Genomic DNA, 14,820 nt, shown 5'->3' with positions numbered 1-14,820 from the left:
TCAAATTGCTGTCCGGCTATCACCACTGCTACTTCGCTCGTGGAAGGCGCATTGTTTCGTCCTCTGTGTTCTCCAACAGGAACTTTATTTGCATGGATTACGACATTAAAGTTCTTAGTATCTGCTGGAACACTCTCAATCGCAGTTTTGAAAGACTGTATGTAGCAATTATGAGAATGTAACATATCTTGGAGAGATCTAATCAAATTTCTATCAATTGGCTGTGCAACACTTGAACACCGCGTAGATGTGTGTGTATCTGGATCTGCAATAAAATATATTTGCAGAAATTTGTGATCATCGGGTAGAAGTGGTAGCAAGCTCCCAGCTAAGTGGTACACTTGCCCTTGAATTTTAAATGTAGGCATGAACCCACGCTCAACTACTTGCGTACTCTTAAAAGAGGTCATTTGAAATGTATTATTATAACGGCGTATATTGCCCATGAATTGTTTAGATTTCTGATGATCACCCGTAAGAAGAGAGTGAAGTGGTTCAGGTGGAGGGAGAATTTCTTCTAATTTGACATTTCCTTGGAAGCAACACATGCCTTTCGATTCGTCCTTGAATTTCAATGCCAAGCGATGTTCACACACTACTGACATAGTACCTATTGATACTATACGATCGTCCTTGTAAGAATCAAAGGATCGTAGTTCAGGGCAGAATTTTCTTTACTTACCCATGAATTAGTAACTAGTGCTGATGATTCTCTGGCTCTCTGTATTCGATGTCTATCCCTATCTCGGGTGCGGCGAGCCTCACGCTCTACTGAAGATTCCCTCTCTCTCTCTCAGCTCTATATCTCTCCCGAAGCTGACTGAATCGGGCCTCACGCTCTACTGACGATTCTCTGGCTCTCTGAACCGTATGCCTATCTCGATCCCGGCTGTGGCAAACCTCACGCTCTACTGAAGATTCTCTCTATCTCAGCTCTATATCTGTCCCGAGCCTGACTAAGGTGAGCCTCACGTTCCGTTGACGATTCTTCATCTCTTGCTGAACGTAGTTTTGAAGTGTCTACTGTACTTCGAACTGTCCAACGACGTCTTCCGTGACATGACTCTATAATTTCAGTACAAAATTTACTCAGTTCTATATGTATGATTAACTATTCACAAATTGCCATATTATTAATATGTGCCGCAGTAAAAAATATGTAAATACTTACCATTTAGAAACATAAGAAAATTACTGATGTAATATCTTCAAAAATATTCATATTAAATCAACAATGTATTTCTTCTTCTTCTTCTTCTTCTTCTTCTTAATTGGCGTAGACACCGCTTACGCGATTATAGCCGAGTTAACAACAGCGAGCCAGTCGTTTCTTCTTTTCGCTACGAGGCGCCAATTGGATAATCCAAGCGAAGCCAGGTCCTTCCAACGGAGTGGAGGTCTTCCTCTTCCTCTGCTTCCCCCGGCGGGTACTGCGTCGAATATTTTCAGAGCTGGAGTGTTTTCGTCCATCCGGACAACATGACCTAGCCAGCGTAGCCGCTGTCTTTTAATTCGCTGAACTATGTCGATGTCGTCGTATATCTCGTACAGCTCATCGTTCCATCGAATGCGATATTCGCCGTAGCCAATGCGCAAAGGACCATAAATCTTTTGCAGAATTTTTCTCTCGAAAACTCGTAACGTCGACTCATCGGTTGTTGTCATCGCCCAAGCCTCTGCACCATATAGCAGGACGGGAATTATGAGCGACTTATAGAGTTTAGCTTTTGTTTGTCGAGAGAGGACTTTACTTTTTCAATTGCCTACTCAGTCCGAAGTAGCACCTGTTGCAAGAGCAATCCTGCGTTGGATTTCCAGGCTGACATTGTTGGTGGTGTTTACGCTGGTTCCAAGATAGACGAAATTATCTACAACTTCAAAGTTATGACTGTCAAGACCCATTTTCTGTGCTTCCTTGTCCAGCCTGGAGAAAGCAGAACTAACGGCGCGGGTGTTGAGGCCGATGATATCAATATCATCGGCATACGCCAACAGCTGTACACTCTTATAGAAGATGGTACCTTCTCTATTTAGTTCTGCGGCTCGAACTATTTTCTCCAAAAGCAGGTTGAAAAAGTCGCACGATAGGGAATCGCCTTGTCTGAAACCTCGTTTGGTATCGAACGGCTGGGAGAGGTCCTTCCCGATCTTGACGGAGCTTTTCGTGTTACTCAACGTTTAGAGAGCTGTATTAGTTTTGCGGGGATGTGGTCCCAAATTCAGACATCGTACAAAGGCAGCTCCTCGTGCTGTCGAAAGCAGCTTTGAAATCGACGAAGAGGTGGTGTGTGTCGATTCTCCTTTCACGGGTCTTTTCCAAGATTTGGCGCATGGTGAATATCTGGTCGGTTGTGTATTTGCCAGGTCTAAAGCCACACTGATAAGGTCCAATCAGTTTGTTGACGGTGGGCTTTAATCTTTCACACAATACGCTCGATAGAACCTTATATGCGATGTTGCGAGGCTAATCCCACGGTAGTTGGCGTAGATTGTGGGGTCTCCTTTTTGGATTGCATAGCACACTTAAATTCCAAACGCGTTAAGCGCCGCTTTCGTCCGACCATATCTTTACAAAGAAGCTGATGCATGTTCTTATCAGCTCTTCGCCGCCGTCGGGAGCAAGCTCGGCCGGTAACCGTCGGCCCGTGCCGCTTTGTTGTTCTTTCAGGCGGCAATTTCTTGGCCCGAACTTCATGACGGCAATGGAAATTGCCCGTTCATCGTCATCAGATGGGGGCTGTTAGTAATGCATAAATATTGTACGCACGAATAAAATTTGAAACGAGTTCAGGATTCCACAAACACCCTAATTGCATGGAAATTCAATACGGTGCAATAATCGATATGAATTCGAAATACATATATACATACGTCCGAAATTTAATGATGCGAGAGATTCGTACACATGTACTTACATATATGTGTGTTGCTGTATTGTACTGAGTTCTTCACCACATGATCTATCTAACACGAATGAGGTGAGATTCACATAACTTCTTAATGTTTCATTCGGCTTGACAGCGAACGAACACACAAACAGTTTTTTTGAAAATGTTGCTCTTTGTTTAAACAATTTTGGTTAAATAAGAAATGAATCAACTATGTTTTTGATGCAGAACGAAGGCAATATTTCAAAGTTAAACTTCGTAAGTAAAAGTTTCCATTTTAATCGGCGTGATCTCTTGCGATGTATGCATGTAAACAAAAAATTTATGGTTTTTTACCACATTTTGTCAGAGTGCCACGCCCCCTTTATATTTCTTTACATTATAATGACCTAAACCTTCTTCTTCAAGCAATCTATCATTAAAAAAAAACTGTATCAAAATCAGTTGCTTAGTTTTCAAGATTTAAACATTTAAGGGGACATAAGGACAGAAAAGTGACTTTGTTTTATAATGTTATAGTGGTACAGAGAATATACATATATATATAAACTATAATACCTCCTTTAGCAACTGCTTGGCAGTATAAAACAAGTTAGCAAGGGTAAGTTCAGGTATAACCGAACATACACGGATCAAAGACGGGAAATACGCTCAGGTGTTTCCAAACATATGGGAATACAATCAAATTTAGGATTTTAATGACTTATGTTACATATGTAATATATATTTAGGCAATTCACACGCTTTGTTGTATGTCTTATGTCATATTTAATATTCTTAAAAATACGACACTTGTGAGCACACTTAACTGTTGTATGTCATATTTGGTCATATTTCTACACTTAATCAGCTGATGGTGAAAAAATTAAGAAGACAGAAATGCACTGAGAAGGATCAGAAAAATAAAATTATAGCTTCTTTGGTGAAAATCATGCATTGGCTCTATTAGAGTTGAATCATGAGTATTTGCATATTTTCTTCATTAAATACAAATATTTATACTTTGCCAGGTGACGAAGAAGACGAAGCTATTGAAAGTTTTTTTGATCAGCATGAGCTGTTTGCTGAGCAACAGAAGAAGCGTTCATTTCGGCTTACACTATTAAAAATGTAACGCAACGAATTTTTAAACCCAAATTGCGATTAAAAAATGAGTTTTTATACTGGTCCAATGAAAGAGAAGGACTGGGAATTGTGTCCGCAACTGCGAAAGAAATGCCAGGGTGTGTGGGTTACATCGATGGTTCCGAAATAAAATTAGCTGAAGATCCAGTTATGCACCATGCAATTTTCTATTCGCGTAAACGTCAATACTCTGTAAAACTACAAGCGATTTGTGACTATAAATTGCGCATAAGACAGGTGACGATTGGTTACCCAGGCAGTGTACAAGATACGAAAATATTTTCAAATTGTTCACTACCAAAGCATCGGAACGATCTTGTCGACATCGCAGTGGGTCGCGGAGATAGTGCCTATCGAGAGAGCTGCAAGCAGTATGATAAAATCAGCACAAACAGTCGTGCCAAAAACACACTGAAATCAATTCAGTTCAGCATAGACAACATTGTTAATCAATTCAGCGTCAACTGACCGGATGCGACACGAACAATCTGTTCTTCGGCAATCACGATCGTGTAAACGTATGGCTGGCTTCGGTTTCAATCGTATCATGTCAGTTCATAGCATTTACGACGATTGCTTGAATTGATGTGAAACTTTGGTCAAACTATAAGTAAATCTACGAGTAAATCTATGGTATCATCGTAATCGTGATGGTCAAATGCATTCATTTACAAGTTGCATTTACCAGCCCCACCTGTTGGTCTGATAACCCCCTCGTACATTGTTCGTCGCCAACCCTTCCGTCACGTCAACGTTTGTGTGTTCTCCGCCGCTGTTCGCTGGCACGTTGGGATTTCACTACCCTGGCTGCTTCGCCAGCAGCTTTCCACTTCTCTGTCGATTCGACCATTTGGCTTACCAAATTTTCGGAGTTGGGTCTACACCGAACGCATCTTTTAGGTATTGCCTCTCAAGCTTATATGTATTTTGGGCACTGGAAGAAGGTGTGTTCCACATTTTCGACGGTATTGCCTCCGCAATCACATTTGTCGTTATTTTCGTGCCCGAACCGTTTCAAATATGCTTTAAAGCAGCCATGCCCTGTGAAGTTGAGTTACGTGAGAAATTCTACCTCACGTGTGGTCTATTTAGCCATAGTTCGACATTGGGGATCAACCGGAATGTCCTGACCGTTTCGCTTTTTCTCTCCCTGCGCTTTTGCCATTGATCTACTGTCTCAGCCCTTGCTATTTTTTTGATGTATTGTACGGTAACCCGTCATTTGTACAGCATTGTATCTCCTGGCCAGGAGGTCAAAGAGTGTGCAAGCGCAAATCAGAGCAGCATCTTCCGATACTGTGCGGAACGCAGAACATACTCTTGGTGCGCAAGTGGCATATATCGAAAAAAGGCCACGGCGATATGATTTTACTTCTAGAGCTTTTCCCATATCTGACGCCGAACAGCGCGACTGACTTTAGTATACCAGCTATCAGTCGTCTTCCTATTTTGGCTTTGGCCCACGGGATTGGGACATTAACCTGGTCAGGCTCTGCACACTTGCAGCTTTTTCGCCTGTGTACGCTAAGTGTTCTTTAAAGGACATCCTTGCATCGAGTATGATTCCAAATATTTAATTGCCGGTTGTGTCGATGCTTAATCCCTTTGCATTGAACGTGGCAACTTCACGGACTTTCTGCCAGTGATGAGTACCGCTTCGGTCTTGCTCTCCGCTAGGTTCAGTCCGGTTAGTTTCCGAGCCATTCGCTTATTAACACTATTGTTCTGTTGGTTATCGAAACTATATCGTATATATGTTTTGCTATGACCACAACAGCGATATCGTCTGCGAACCCAATAATATGAACGTTTTTCGGTACTTTCAGCCGCAGTACTCCATCGTACATGACGTTCCATAGTAGTGGCTCAAGAACAGATCCTTTGGGGTATTCCACCGAGAGACTTTATATTTTTAGAACCTTCATACAACACTAGCTGGAAAATTTATCCTCGAAATAGCTTAGTATTATGTTGTAAAGGCATTGAGGCACGGAGAAGCTTTTAGTGCACTGCAAAAACAATGCCAGGATGTCGAGTTAAAGGCATTTACATCCAGTTATAAACTACAGTACTGTATTGTGCCTCCTTTCCATCTTTTGCCACTGATAGCCGTTCGGCCATGGTCTTTACTAAATTTACAGCTTCAATTGTGGATCTTGCTTTTCTGAATCCGAATTGGTTGGGTGATAACCCACCGGCATCGTCGATTGCCTTATTTAGCCGTTGGTATATGATCCGCTCCAGAATCTTTTCCAGCGCAGTCTACCATGCAAAGGCCGAAAGGGATGGGTTCGGTGATTGTCCAATAGTTTTCGGCACAGCATCAGGTTTTGCCTTTTCCATATGGTGGGAAAGCGTCTTCCTGGATGCATGTATTACATGGCTCGGAAAGGGGTCTATGTTTGTAGTAATCGCTGTTTTTTAGCACCACATTCGGAATTCCATCTGGTCCTGGGGTTTAGATGGGTTTACCTGTTTGCATGCTTCTTGACTCTTCATTCGAAACAACAGCTGATAGCCTGGGTTTGTGTACTTCACGATCTCCTGATGGAGTGGGGGTTGGATAGGGAAGAGGACCGACAATTTCTCAATTATAAAGGGGGGTAGGTATTTCAACAGTGCGTAGTTTTCCATTACCGTTTTGTAAGCGAGTCCCCAAGCGTTGTTTTCGGGACATCGTCGCACAGTTTAAGCGAAGCATTCCTGTTTGCTTTTTTAATTGATTTTTAAGTAGTTTTTTCTCCTTAAAATGTTTTTGGAGAGTGGTTAACCCAGGTGTACACGACCTTTGGTATAATCGCCTTTGCTTGCTGGCATTCTCTTTGCGTAACTCCTGGCGATCGTCTCATTCCACCAATACACTGGGGAATGGTGTTTGCGTCGAGATAACTTAGACATTGAAGCGTCACATGCGCTTCATACCGCTCATAATCGTAAGAGTTTGTTAGCTGACAACAAATTGTCGGGAAGAGTAGTTGGCCTGAAGACTTCTACAAAAAGGTTCGGTCGAACGTTGCGGGTCGCCAGTTACTTTTTTGCTGGTCGGTAAACGCTGTCGTTCGTGTGTGGTATTTATTTCGAATATGATTGCATAATGATCGCTAAAAGCGTTAATGATCAATAACTTCCCAGTGAGATTTGCGAACTAAGCTCGAGGTATGAACGTTAGGTCTATCACAGATTGTCCGCCACCTTGTTGAATGTGCATTGCTTGCCAGCATTTAAAAGCCTGAGATCAAGAGAAGCAAAAGCTTCTAGTAAGGTTTTTCCTCTGCTGTTGGTTCTTTTGGTATCCCCACTGATAGCCCAGGCATTAAAGTCACCAGCTATTATAACTTTCTCATTTTGCCTCTCTGCATCGGGGCCACCAGGGTTAGCCGATAATACGACGATATTCTTCAATGTTGAGGCTGGCGCAAGTAGCAGCTATATACATTAATATCATTAGTTGTTGATCGAACAAAAACCATCAGAAATATAGGTGCTTCCAGTTGCGCGAAATTAGGGTTACATTATAAATCGCTTTCCTTCAAGTGTCACTTATCCAGGTTACGCCTTGTTCGATTTTATATGGTTCGCCAGTAGAACCACATCATTCTGCTTTTCGGCAACTGGACTGTTTTAATAAGTCGTGAGCCGTTTGACAGTGGTTTGCGTTCAATTGCAGAAACCTCACATTACCTGCTGAGCTGCCTTCTTGTATACTCTAACCTGACGCTTCCAGTAAAGTGATCGATTTTCTACCGGCATTCACAGAGCAAACATTTTGGCTTGTTGTTGCAGTCCTTTGCTCATGGTGCCTCCTTCGCCACACTTTCTACAGAGTCTGGATCTGTCCATTTTTGCAGGTTTTCGCAGTGTGTCCATAATCGGAGACATTTTAAGCACACTGCTGTGGTTGTTTGTATTCTCGAATACGGCAATTTACCCATCCAACTTTCATCTTCCTAGTCAGTAGAAGCTGTCTATAGCTGCCTCAATTTAGGAGTTTAATGAGGAGCTGTTTGGGTGTCCATAGGACTTTCTAAGTTTTAATTGTTGAGATCGCAGTTCAGTGTTACCTAATTCTTTCTGTAGGGCGTAAAGGACTCTTCCGTGGCTTGTAACTTCTCAATCTTTGCACTCCAGCAGAGTCTCCTGGGGTCAGAAGTTTAATGTGGGCTTGATCCCCTAGACACTTCTGCTGTTCTCCTGGGAGTCGGTTGGGATCGCAGTCCCGCTTAGCTGCAGCAACATTTCACCGTTTTGCGTTTTACGTATCTTAGTGACGTTATTTCCGAATCCGCTAAGTGTTGAATCGGACTTAATTTTCCTTAGGATCTCCGCATAGAAAGGTCCCCTATTTCTTTTTGAAATTAATGTCGCTTGTGGTTTTGTTTTGCAATTTTGCTGGCTTCTGGTTGACTTTCTTATTATTAGCATCTCACCGTTCTCCATTGATATTTTGTTGTTGCCTTATTATCGCGCCCTTTCACAACAGCGTTTATTATTGTTGTTGGCGACTTTGCCGTAGTTTCTAACATTTGAGAACTTATTACCGATCGTATGAACTGACCAATTAAACTTGTTCTTGCTCGTGTTTTTGGCGAATTCGATGCATGACCGTTTGTGCCTGTTGGAGAGTCTGGTTCTCCAACCATTGGTTCTTCAGTGAGCGCAATTGCGACTCTCTCGCCTGGGCGGTTATGGATAGCGACTTCAAACCCCCCTTTTCTGCTTGTTTTTTAGTTGCGAGATCTTTTCGTTATGTTACCAAAGTTGGGTTAACAAAACCTTTTTTTGGGCATGGGGGAGCGCAATTGCTCTTCTATTAAAAGGTGACCAGATCAAAATTGGGTTCCCCTCCTTCGCTCCCCCTTTTCTTTTTGCTGGGGGGCCAACCTGGGAAACGGCTGCCAACCTTTTTGGCATTGTGACGTTATTTTAATTCGGGGCACATCTTTCGAAAACCGTGTTTTTGGGGTCCCTTTTTTTGTTTGGTAGAACTTTTCCCGTCTGAGCGTTTTTCGTCGGGGGGATCGGGGGGTCTTTTTCCCTTTGAACGGGTTTTATGGTCTTCCTTTATTAACAGTAATGGTAAAAACTGCTTTTGGTTTAGCTGACATTTTTTCACTTATTTCCCTTTTTATCCCCTTTTTTTTTAAGTTAAAATTAAAATTTCCGGGTTTTAACCCCCGTTTTCTTTTTGTGGATTGTGGGTTTTTGGGATCAAAAAAGGGGGTGTAAAGGGGAAAACTAAAAAAGCTCTTCCTTTTTTCCCTTTGTTACCTTCCCCAAAAAAAAGATATTTATTAAAAAGGTTTTTTAAAAACCCTTTTATAATTTTTGCCCGTGTTTTTGCTTTTGTTGAGTTGTTTTGGGCACCGGTTTTATTTTTTTGGGGGCCCTAGAATAATTTTTTTCTTTTAAACAATTAGATAAACAAAGAAAAAAATTTTTCCCCTTTACTTTTAAATCATTCACATGGGGTACATCCGTGGAAAAAAACATTGTTAAAAAGGGGGGAAATGCATAAAAAAAATCAGTGTTTGGGGTGAATTCAAAAAACCGGCTGCCCCGGGCACCCTTTGGGAAACAAGGGTTTTTCATCCTTTTTTGGGGGTTTTTTGTTTTATCGAACGTTCATAAAAACCCCGGGATAACCAATGTAAAATAAAAGTTGTTTTTTCGCGGTTTTAAGCAGTTCGCTTGTTTTGGCCATGAACTGAACTGGCAGGAATCAGACAGAGAATGGATCAGTACTTAAGTATAAACAAAAATTTATTACTCGTTGCAGTTCTCTGGTGCCTATCCACTGAAACCATATTTACCAACGCCTTTCGGCAAATATAGAACATAAGCACATAGAAAAGAAGAAAGGGGATTTATTCAATGCGTATTTTTCCAAATACTGCAATACTGAGAATTGTTTTGGTCTTTGAAAAAGAAATTCGGTAGTTGCAGAGCTTAAATTTAGAATGCTTTCAACGTCAAATAAGAAGGAATGCAATGACTGGATTATGGTGTGTTTGTATCCACAACATGTTAATCAGTTTCGGATATCGATAATGAAAACAGCAATGAAGTTTTTGATGTCTCAATTCCCTTTTATCATCAGAAAATAGTATGAGAAATTGCTTGCTTGTTATATGCAAAATCAAAATATTTAATACTTTTATACACATATGTATATATTTTGTTCTTTAATCCATACAAGTTAATAAAATGCATGATTATTTTGCTTAATTATAATCCAACTATATTTTTGATTTTGGTTCTTTAATTTTTTTGGGTTAGTAATATTTATAATTTCATTTTCGTATTCTTCAGAAGGCACTAACTGTTAAAACCACAACAAAACTTATAACATAAAAACTTAATTTAAAACATAAAAAAAACACATAATAATAAAAATAAATTCATAACAAAAGTGAACTAAAAATGTAGTGCATTGTAAAATTATTTATATTTTAGCCTAAACTCTTCCATTGCCAACTCTCTCCTGCATTTGTAATTTCATTTTTTTAATTTCTAATTTGCCATTAATTTCTATTTTTTTAAATTCTATTTCTTTTTTTAACTTTAATTCTTTTTCTTTGATTGACATTTCCCTTTCCCTGCTGCAACATCCATCTTAAGCTTTTGCTTCCTTATTTCTGCGATCTCGCCATGAACCTGGAAAATATCTGACAAGGCGGTTTTGGAATATATTCCTTTCTGCCTTCGAGTGCACACATTGTCGTTCAACGCAGGACTTTGTAATTCTTCAGCTACAACTGAACTGCCCGCTTCAACCACACATTCTGCTCCCGATGGACTTGTAGAATCGCTTTCTAACAGCGTCACCAAACTGTCTTCCACTACTGCAGAACAATTTAATCCGCTGCCGAAAATATCGTCCAACTCTTCATAGAAAAAACAAATTTTTTTTAAAGTATCTATAGAATAAAATAATGGTCACAATTAAAAAAAAAAGGGATTTCCTTAAAACTTATTTTTTATTGTGTCGCCTTCCATACTTCCTGCGCCTGCCGACCCTTCCCACACCTTTGCTTTGTTATAATTAGTGCGCATATTGGGTGTACTTTTGCGCGCACTACTTTCCATCCTACCGTCAGCTGCGTGTCTCTTCGATGAAACGACCATAAAAGCTTTGAGCTGTTGGTTTCTTAAAAAAAAATTATTTGACTTGTTTTGTTTTAGCCCAAAATGACAAACCCGAAACTCTTTTAATCTAGGAACACCACAAGCGCTTTTTCTTCTGCCGCATTCCAATTTATGTAACGGGTTGAAACGGCGGCGTTTTGGTTTACACTGCAATAAAATCATTTTGCAACCACATTAAACATCAAAATATTTTCATATTTCGCTTATATTCAACTAATTCTACCTGAATATCGTAGTTTTCTTCCATATTAATAACGAAATTTATTAAATTTATTAATTTCAAACACTTAACCGCCAATAATAAGAAAGTAAACAAATACAGCTGATAGAACATCGAACTCATGAAATATACCACGCAGTGTTGTATTTGTAAGCAAATACAGCTGATAAAGTAGCGAACTCAAGAAACATACCACGCAGTGTTGTATCAGTCATATTTTAATTGTGCATGTTAAACAACAACAGTGTTGGTATGACAGTCATAAAATAATATGACAATATGACGCATTTATGACACCTTGTGAATACCCCAATTATAAGAATTAGATTCACTTCGTTTCATTACTACATTATCAAAATGTATCTCTGAAATAATAATGTTAAGATCAGCATAATAAACCTACATGAGCACACATGTATAGTACTCGTATATGTATGTGATATCAATCAAAGCTAAATTTAATGTATGGGGTATATGAGGAAAAAAACCAAAGGTCGGCGAATCCGAATTTCATTCTGAACTAATGAAAATCATAATATGACGTATAGGAATGTTGACGTAATTCATGGATCGAAAGCATTTTGGCACTAAGCTTTAATATATTACATATAATGTTATACTTTCACTTAATTTTGCTACGATATTTTACGAATTTGTCCAGTTTTGGTGTTATGACGCATTGACCCGGTTTAACTTATTTGTGGCACAAGGGCATGATATCAACACAAAGATATTATCCGTAAATGCCAATACTAGTCCTTGCAGATAGATCGTTATGTTCGGTAGAAAATCAACCAATTGTAATGGGGTTCACATATTTGGAGTTGAGCCAAGCAACTTTGCAAAACTAAAACAAAGGAGTTTAGATATATTGCATATTTAATTCTCCTATCTTTAACTTCTTTCTTTACCATAGGAATATTATGGATATTTTCATTACACATGTACCAAGGCGAGCATTTTATTGTTCTAAGCATTTTGGATTCGAATCTTTGTATTATATCAATATTAGTTGCACAGGTCGTACCCCACAGTTAACGCCATAAGATCAAATCGGCTTTATAACCGCATTATACTAAAGCACTTTTCTTCTCTCGGCTAAGTTTAGAGTTTTTATTTAAAAGCCAATTTAAACTTGCTGCTCTAATCTTCATACATGTTATTTTACTAGAGATGTATTTTCTACACGTAAGCCTTCTATCTAGGTGAATACCAAGATATGATACTTCGTTCGCTTGGGGTACTAAAATGTTTTCATTTTTACTGCCGGGCACATTTTTGGTCTTAGCGCTAACGTAACATGCTTACTTATGCTCAGTCACATTTATACGACAGTTCGCTAGCCATTCTTCGACAGACCTTAAATCTTCTCTTCTTCTTTTTCTTCTTTATTGGCGTAGACACCGCTTACGCGATTATAGCCGAGTTAACAACAGCGCGCCAGTCGTTTCTTCTTTTCGCTACGTGGCGCCAATTGATATTCCGCGAAGCCACGTCCTTCTCCACTTGGTCCTTCCAACGGAGTGGAGGTCTTCCTCTTCCTCTGCTTCCCCTGGCGGGTACAGCGTCGAATACTTTCAGAGCTGGAGTGTTTTCGTCCATTCGGACAACATGACCTAGCCAGCGTAGCCGCTGTCTTTTAATTCGCTGAACTATGTCAATGTCGTCGTATATCTCGTACTGCTCATCGTTCCATCGAATGCGATATTCGCCGTGGCCAATACGCAAAGGACCATAAATCTTTCGCAGAATTTTTCTCTCGAAAACTCGTAACGTCGACTCATCGGTTGTTGTCATCGTCCAAGCCTCTGCACCATATGGCAGGACGGGAATTATGAGTGACTTATATAGTTTGGTTTTTGTTCGTCGAGAGAGGACTTTGCTTCTCAATTGCCTACTCAGTCCGAAGTAGCACCTGTTGGCAAGAGCTATCCTGCGTTGGATTTCTAGGCTGACATTATTGGTGGTGTTTACGCTGGTTCCAAGATAGACGAAATTATCTACGACTTCAAAGTTATGACTGTCAACAGTGACGTGAGTGCCAAGTCGCGAGTGCGACGACTGTTTGTTTGATGACAGGAGATATTTCGTTTTGCCCTCGTTCACTGCCAGACCCATTTTCTGTGCTTCCTTGTCCAGCCTGGAGAAAGCAGAACTAACGGCGCGGGTGTTGAGGCCGATGATATCAATATCATCGGCATACGCCAGCAGCTGTACACTCTTATAGAAGATGGTACCTTCTCTATTTAGTTCTGCAGCTCGAACTATTTTCTCCAGAAGCAGGTTGGAAAAGTCGCACGATAGGGAATCGCCTTGTCTGAAACCTCGTTTGGTATCGAACGGCTCGGAGAGGTCCTTCCCGATCCTGACGGAGCTTTTCGTGTTGTTCAACGTCAGTTTACACAGCCGTATTAGTTTTGCGGGGATACCAAATTCAGACATCGCGGCATAAAGGCAGCTCCTTTTCGTGCTGTCGAAAGCAGCTTTGAAATCGACGAAGAGGTGGTGTGTGTCGATTCTTCTTTCACGGGTCTTTTCCAAGATTTGGCGCATGGTGAATATCTGGTCGGTTGTTGATTTTCCAGGTCTGAAGCCACACTGATAAGGTCCAATCAGTTTGTTGACGGTGGGCTTTAATCTTTCACACAATACGCTCGATAGAACCTTATATGCGATGTTGAGGAGGCCAATCCCACGGTAGTTGGCGCAGATTGTGGGGTCTCCTTTTTATGGATTGGGCATAGCACACTTAAATTCCAATCGTTGGGCATGCTTTCGTCCGACCATATTTTACAAAGAAGCTGATGCATGCTCCTTATCAGTTCTTCGCCGCCGTGTTTGAATATCTCGGCCGGCAATCCGTCGGCCCCTGCCGCTTTGTTATTCTTCAGGCGGGCAATTGCTATTCGAACTTCTTCCTGGTCGGGCAATGGAAAGTCTGCTCCATCGTCATCGATTGGGGAATCGGGTTCGCCTTCTCCTGGCGTTGTGCGTTCACTGCCATTCAGCAGGCTGGAGAAGAGTTCCCTCCATAATTTAAGTATGCTCTGGGCATCGGTGACTAGATCACATTTGGGGGTTCTACAAGAGTATGCTCCGGTCTTGAAACCTTCTGCAAGCCGCCGCATTTTTTCGTAGAATTTTCGAGCATTACCCCTGTCGGCCAGCTTATCAAGCTTTTCGTACTCACGCATTTCGGCCTCTTTCATTTTCTGTCTGAAAATGCGTCTCGCTTCCCTTTTCAACTCTCGGTATCTATCCCATCCCGCACGTGTTGTGGTCGATCGTAACGTTGCGAGGTACGCAGCCTGTTTTCTCTCCGCTGCGACACGGCACTCCTCGTCGTACCAGCTGTTTTTTTGCACTTTCCGAAAACCAATGGTTTCGGTTGCAGCTGTACGTAAGGAGTTTGAAATGCCGTCCCACATTTCCCTTATACCG

The sequence above is a fragment of the Bactrocera neohumeralis genome, unplaced genomic scaffold (assembly GCF_024586455.1).
Source record: "Bactrocera neohumeralis isolate Rockhampton unplaced genomic scaffold, APGP_CSIRO_Bneo_wtdbg2-racon-allhic-juicebox.fasta_v2 cluster09, whole genome shotgun sequence".
NCBI lineage: Eukaryota > Metazoa > Arthropoda > Insecta > Diptera > Tephritidae > Bactrocera > Bactrocera neohumeralis.
Note: the sequence above shows the minus strand (reverse complement) of the source record.